This window comes from Scophthalmus maximus, chromosome 18, assembly GCF_022379125.1.
Source record: "Scophthalmus maximus strain ysfricsl-2021 chromosome 18, ASM2237912v1, whole genome shotgun sequence".
Taxonomy (NCBI): domain Eukaryota; kingdom Metazoa; phylum Chordata; class Actinopteri; order Pleuronectiformes; family Scophthalmidae; genus Scophthalmus; species Scophthalmus maximus.
The window spans coordinates 19,257,751-19,264,739 of NC_061532.1; positions in this window are offsets into that span (position 1 = coordinate 19,257,751).

The following is a 6,989-nucleotide window of genomic DNA, read 5'->3' on the forward strand; positions in this document are numbered from 1 at the left end:
AAATTCAGCACCAGGAGGATTTCACCAAATGAAACAACAAATCTAATAAAATCAATAAATTAATGAAATTAACATAAAAAATAATAACTGGTAATGACAAAAAATACTCAACGACCTGGTTTGAAAAAAATACACATCAAACAAACAAAACTAATAAAAAAATAAACCAAACAATGCATCACCGATAAGCCAACAATGATCAGATACTGAGTTATCAGTTCATATATTTAAAAAAAACTTTCTTGTTTTCTCTGTTTTGAAATGATCCCAACCTTTTAATAAAGATCATTTTAATTCTTTTTTAAATTATTGTCATTGTTGTGTTTGTTAAACGCTTTCGTTGCAGACTCTGACTCGTGTCCATGTTCACGTTCCTGTAATCGTATCATGTCTGAATCTGCATCAGCTGCAGTCTGATCTTACGTAATGTTCCTTTAATGGGCGACTCCGTGAACAGATTCCCTCTCAGTTCCTCCTCACGTCCTCCTCATGTCCTCCTCACGTCCTCCTCACGTCCTCCTCACATCCTCCTCACTTCCCTCCCACTTCCCTCTCACTTCCTCCTCCGGTCCTCCTCACTTCCTCCTCAGGTCCTCCTCACTTCCTCCTCATGTCCTCCTCACTTCGCTCCCACTTCCCTCTCACTTCCTCCTAATGTCCTCCTCACGTCCTCCTCACTTCCTCCTCAGGTCCTCCTCACTTCCTCCTCAGGTCCTCCTGACTTCCTCCTCAGGTCCTCCTCACTTCCTCCCTGCAGCACCATGTTTAAGGGGAATTAGATATTTTCCTCTCTCCTCACTGGTTCATTCAGCAGGGGTGCAGGTGGGGGTTTTGGGGGGTGGATGGGGCACCAGCCTCCCTCCACCCTCCCCGTCTCTCTTCATGCAGGGCCGACCTGACATCAACACTGCAGTGTCATTATTGCTGCAGACTATAGACGCTGATGGAAAACACTTGGCCTCCTCCTCCTCCTCCTCCTCCTCCTCCGACGAGGCCGTTTCCATAAACATCGACGCTGCTGCAGGTGAAACGAGGGGAAATCATCGGATGCAAATCACAGACGTGAGAAACAAACTGAAACGAGTTCCGGCTCAGAAACGTGGCATGAAGACACACTTTACTGCTGCAGAAACACACACACACACACACACACACACACACACACACACACACACACACACACACTGCAGACTAATTTCCACAAATTTGACCAAAAGCAACTTTGAGCCGAATTTCACCCCCGAAAGTTTCAGTTTGAACATTTCAGGAGTCAAAACTCTTGTTTTCATGCAAACGACTGGAGGCAGAAACGTTTTCAATATCACTCAAACAGGATGAAATCAAATGAAAACACACAGGTTGAGTCATTTTCTCAGAGTCTGTGAGATGAATGATTCTCAGACGGGCAGAGGAGGGGAAGAGGGAGAGCGCCCTCACGTGGGGGATCATCAGCATCATAACCAGTGTGTGTGTGTGTGTGTGTGTGTGTGTGTGTGTGTGTGTGTGTGTGCGTGCTTTGGCTTTTTCCCCTCATTCTGTCTCGTTCCAGCTGCAGCTTCAGATGCAAAGAGGCTGAACATCAGCGTCTTAAAATCATGTTCAATGAAAACAATAAGCTATTATGATTTTCTGGGGAGCTATTTAATCTTTCTGTAAAATCATACTGCGATGGACTGACACTGAACTCATGTTCCATGATTTGATTTAGCCGACAGATAAAATGTATATTGTAATCATGTACATTTATCAAAATAATAATTTCATATTCATATTTCCTTCTGTTTGGTAAATGTGATTAAATATGAAACGACAGCATTGTTTGTCTGATGTTTGCAGCAGGAACCAGTGTGACTTCCTGTTAAAGCATTAATGACACAATTCCCTTTCTTTTCTTTTCATACTTTGAGTCGTGGATGCGGAAAATAGTTAAAATCAAAATCTCCATCTCGTTCACAATTTTTCAAACGTGTCTCATAAATGGACAACCACAACCTAAACCTGAAATGCATTTCCTTCAGTTTAAACAAACTCATAATGAATTCTTGTTCAGCTACCAGAGGAGCACAAACTGGGTGAACGATTTGTTTTGAATAATTGTTTGGTCCATAAAATGTAAGAAAAAGGTCGGTGACTGCCAAGATGATGGCATCAGATTTCTTCTTTGAAGAATGAATATATTCAATTGATTATCACATAAAACAGAAGACAAACAGTGGAGAAGTTGTAACAGGGTTAGGAGCGATTACTTGATGGTCATATTTTACTGTCAGTCAAATAATTAATAGATAGATAGATAGATAGATAGATAGATGGATGGATGGATGGATGGATAGATAGATAGATAGATAGATAGATAGATAGATAGATAGATAGATAGATAGATAGATAGATAGATAGATAGATAGATAGATAGATAGATAGATGGATGGATGGATGGATGGATGGATGGATGGATGGATGGATGATGGATGGATGGATGGATGGATGGATGGATGGATGGATGGATGGATGGATGGATGGATGGATGGATGGATGGATGGATGGATAGATAGATAGATAGATAGATAGATAGATAGATAGATAGATAGATAGATAGATAGATAGATAGATAGATAGATAGATAGATAGATAGATAGATGGATGGATGGATGGATGGATGGATGGATGGATGGATGGATGGATGGATAGATAGATAGATAGATAGATAGATAGATAGATAGATGGATAGATGGATAGATGGATAGATAGTCAGGACAGTAACGTCTGTGAAAATCACATATTTATTTTATTAATTTGATTATTTAACGGGGACAACACCGATAAAACTTATCACATAAAATAAGAAACATAGCCGACACAGTGTAGAGGACATATAATAATTTAAAATCTAGATCCAAAATAACCACACAAATAAATAGATTTAAGCAGAACCTCGCAACAAAAAGATGAATTTCACACAGAGACACTGCAGATGTGATTTCATCTTCAGAATCAGATTCGTCGTAGACGAAGGAAAATCGACCATCTGATCGGAACAAGTTCAATAAAAGTGTGTGTCAAGACAAAATTCTTTTTTCCACAGACATGCTTCCAAAGAGAGATGGATCTCCTTCCCGTCGCGTTGGTCCAATTCAAACTCTACCGTAGTTTCATGCTAACAAAGGCGGCGGCTAAACGCGCGCCTGTCATTAGCTGATCCCTTTAGCCTGCACATGAAAAGCTCAGCGGGAACTCCCGCGGAATAAATGCAGCAATTTGTGTCTCGGAGGTGCAGAGACGTGTCCTCGGCGAGGCAGAATGTCTTCACATCTCAGCCTCTTTGAGTCCGACTCTGCCCATTGTGCCGCGGAAACAAAGACCCGCTGCGTGGCAGTTTCTTCATCCCTGCGATGAAAACGCACACAGACTCGCACGTAACCACTCGTTTGTTTGGGCCTTTTGGATGAATTCGATACGTCTTTGTGGAAAAGCCTTCGGGGACAAAAGGGGACTGGGGGTGGTTTTAGTCTCTGCCTGTTTGGGCTCATCGTTGGAGGACAAAGTCAAATATTGAATATTAACTTTGGGGGAAAAAAACTCCATTAAAACAAAACGTACGGGCTTAAAGTGCTGAAACAGTTCATGGCTGTGAGTGATGGGACCGTGGTTTCTTGTAGTGACCAACCCACAGATGATTGGCACCAATTCTGCAGCTCTACGGAGATAGAATAGCAACTTTTGGTTTAAAGACCCGAAAAACGTTCCGGTTTTTGGTTCAATCTTGCTGCTTCTCCCAGCGTACCCAACCCTCGCCCTCAAGTTGAGCTTCACGTCAGCTTGATTGAACCTCGGCGTCGGGGATAGCTAGTTAGAATGCTAATCATCTAAGTTGAAGTAAAACACTTTTACCAGGAAAATCTCTCATTATTTGAACATCGCTGATCAAATACCAACTCCCCCTTTGAAAAAACATCTAGCCTTATTGAATTATTGATGTTTTTGTTTATTCATTCATCCGTATGTTTGTTTGCTCGTGTTTTTAACAGAGTAAAAATTGCCCTTCGCCTCCGTCACAGAACCCACAGGACAGTAGGATCGCTGGTGAATCTGAACCAGACGCTCTGAAACACTCTCGCAGAGATAAAGTGGGTTAATTGAACTAAATTTGCCTCAGTTAAGGTTCTGACTTAGAAGCAGAGAGACCGGCGGCGAGGGGTCCTCACCTGCACGTGAGAGGAGAAGGCATTGTAATAACCACACAGAGCGGGGTCCCCCCCCCGGGGTCCCCCCCCCCCCTGGAGTGGGACTCAATTATTGCCAATGGGAGTTCCCCTCACGTTTCCCTCGGGAGCCCTCGTCAAAGTCAAAGGTTCGAATCATTGGTCGGAGAAGTCGGTCGTCCATCTTTCTCTTCCTGTGTTTTTTGGAGAGCAACATTTCGGAGCCGCTGCTAGCGCTGTTAGCTTACACTAGCTCGGAGGGACAACGTGAACGTCTCCCTTAACATTCCGCTCAATCCTTTTTAAATAATGCGGCAGTTGAGTCAAGTGCCTCTTGACATTCTGCAGACAAGTTTCGATCTGGAACGAGAAGGTTCCCGCCGACCGTTGTTCACCCACGTCTCTGGTGCAGACTAAAGACGAGGACCAGTAACCAATCGAAACGCCTGAAATACCCAACGCAAAGTAAGGAAACCAAATGCGACGCTGCAGCGCTCGACCAATCAGGCGCCTTCAGCGCTGCACACCCCGGCCACACAGGTTCCTGTACTTTAATCACGCGCGGCCCTCCGAGCAGGGACCAGTAATGAGGTAACGCACGGTGGAAACGCAGCTTATTTGAATAAAATAACAACGAAATGACCGAACCGTTGTATTGAACAGCCAGATCTAATAGTCCGGTACAGTTAACACCTCTTTTTCAGACACACAAGGAAATTTGGTTTCACAATATCAGCTCCCGTAACACATCCAGAGACTCTCAGCAGATATCTCCCTTATTTTATGCTTTTTAAAAATGTATTCATGAACTTTTCCTGCCGTGACAAACGCTCTGTTCTGCCGAGCTCGAGCTGCATCAGCTCCATGACACAGCCGGCGAATTAAAACCTCAATTCATTATTATTCCTGAAGAGATTTGGTCAGTTTACCACACCACATCAACAAATAAATATCATGTATGAATACATAAATGAGAGCAAGTGAATTAAGATGGATGAAAGATTTCAGATCTAGTTATCTCTGGTATTTTCTGTCATTTCAGCACTGTGGGTGGACTGGCACAACTTTTGAGTCATGCACATTGTTTTGTCTCTATGATGATATTTAAAAAAGAAGAAAATGAGATTTTGACAGTTAATAAGTGTTGTGGTTTTTATCATATCATATCTACACTGTAAGTGTAGTTTACAATATTGGTGACAAGCAATTCAGCTCAACCACTTCATCCTCAGGTGACACACACACACACACACACACACACACACATCCTCCTGATTTACAGAGCTCTTCCTCTCCAGGACTTCTTGACTCGTGCTGCCCCCTGGTGGTGACAAATCGTATCGTTAGGGGCCATGGAGGCTCTGAGGCCCCGGTGTGTCCCCTCCTTCAGAGCTTTAGTGACACTTTGTATATATATATATTTCTAGACTTTAACCAAATCCTTTATTTTCATACCGTAGATTCAGAACAGGACAGCAGTTGGCAAATTAAACTTCTCCGTTAAGATAAAGAATTTTTGTTTTTGTTTTTTAAAAATGCATCATGAACCTGCAGCTTCAGAAATGTTTTCATAATAATCTGTGGATGGACTGTTTGTACATGAGATCATATCTCTGGACTATATATCTTCAACTTTCTCCGAGAATATCCAGCTGCAGCGACGTCACATCGCGGAGGCGACACCTTCTCCATCCTGCCGACTAATAATCAACCCTCTTAGATATGACCACAGCGTGGTTAAAGTCACACTCCAAACAAAGGTCAGCAAACTCATCCGTCAAGTCAGTTTCTCAGGAAGACCTTTCTTTAATGATTCCGTTCGTTCCGTCTTTGATTCTCTTTCTTCCCATTTGTCTTTACCCACTTTTCTTCTCATTTTCTTTCTTTGGCTGATCTGAACCAGTGGAGGGTGACCTCTGCTCGTCTTCTCCGTCACGGGCATCTTTCCTTAAAATACACATCCTCTAGTGTCAGACTGCAGGATGTTGCACCGGCACATCCTCTAATAAAGGGTTTGTGTTCCTCTGCCTCTGAGGAGAAACTTTCTCTTGTGGCTGCTTTGTTGTTGTTGTTGGAGACAGAACGTAACTGTGTGTTTACAGTCATTTTGATCTGTGTGTGTGTGTGTGTGTGTGTGTGTGTGTGTGTGTGTGTGTTGGTATAAAAACTCACCAGAACTTGTGACAACTTCCCTCCTCTGATGTTGGGATCCGTGCGGGTCCCTCGTCCAGTCCTCCGCTTCATGCTGCGACATTCAAACGCAGCTCTGTGTCATTAGCCTGGGAGATGTTCGGCTGCCACATGAAAGGCGGCTGATCGCCGGCCCCCCGGGGGGGGGGAGGGAGGGAGGGAGGGAGGCCCGTGGCCGCCACCGCCGAGCGCCGTGGCTTGGCTCGTTTCCCCCTCAGCTCCATTAAGCAGGCGACTCACAAATGACCTGGGTTGTTCTCGTTAGGAGTGAGGCGGAGAGGGGGCGGCGGGGCCACGACTCATTACTCAAACAGATAACACGACCTGAGGGACGAGGAGGCGACAGGGGGAAGTGACTAATGAGGAAAAGGAGCAGATACTACACAGAAGAATCGCCATCGAGCCTCCTCACCGGCTCCTCCGCTCCTCGTCTGTCGAGGAAGAGACCAACGACTGCCGCTGCAGGAGGACCAGGTTCACCTGAGCAGAGGTGGAACGCACCTTTGAGGACCTGGTTATGACCTATAGGGGCCTGGTTGTGACCTGGTTATGACCTTCATGACCTGGTTATGATCTGTAGGTGCCTGGATATGACCGTTA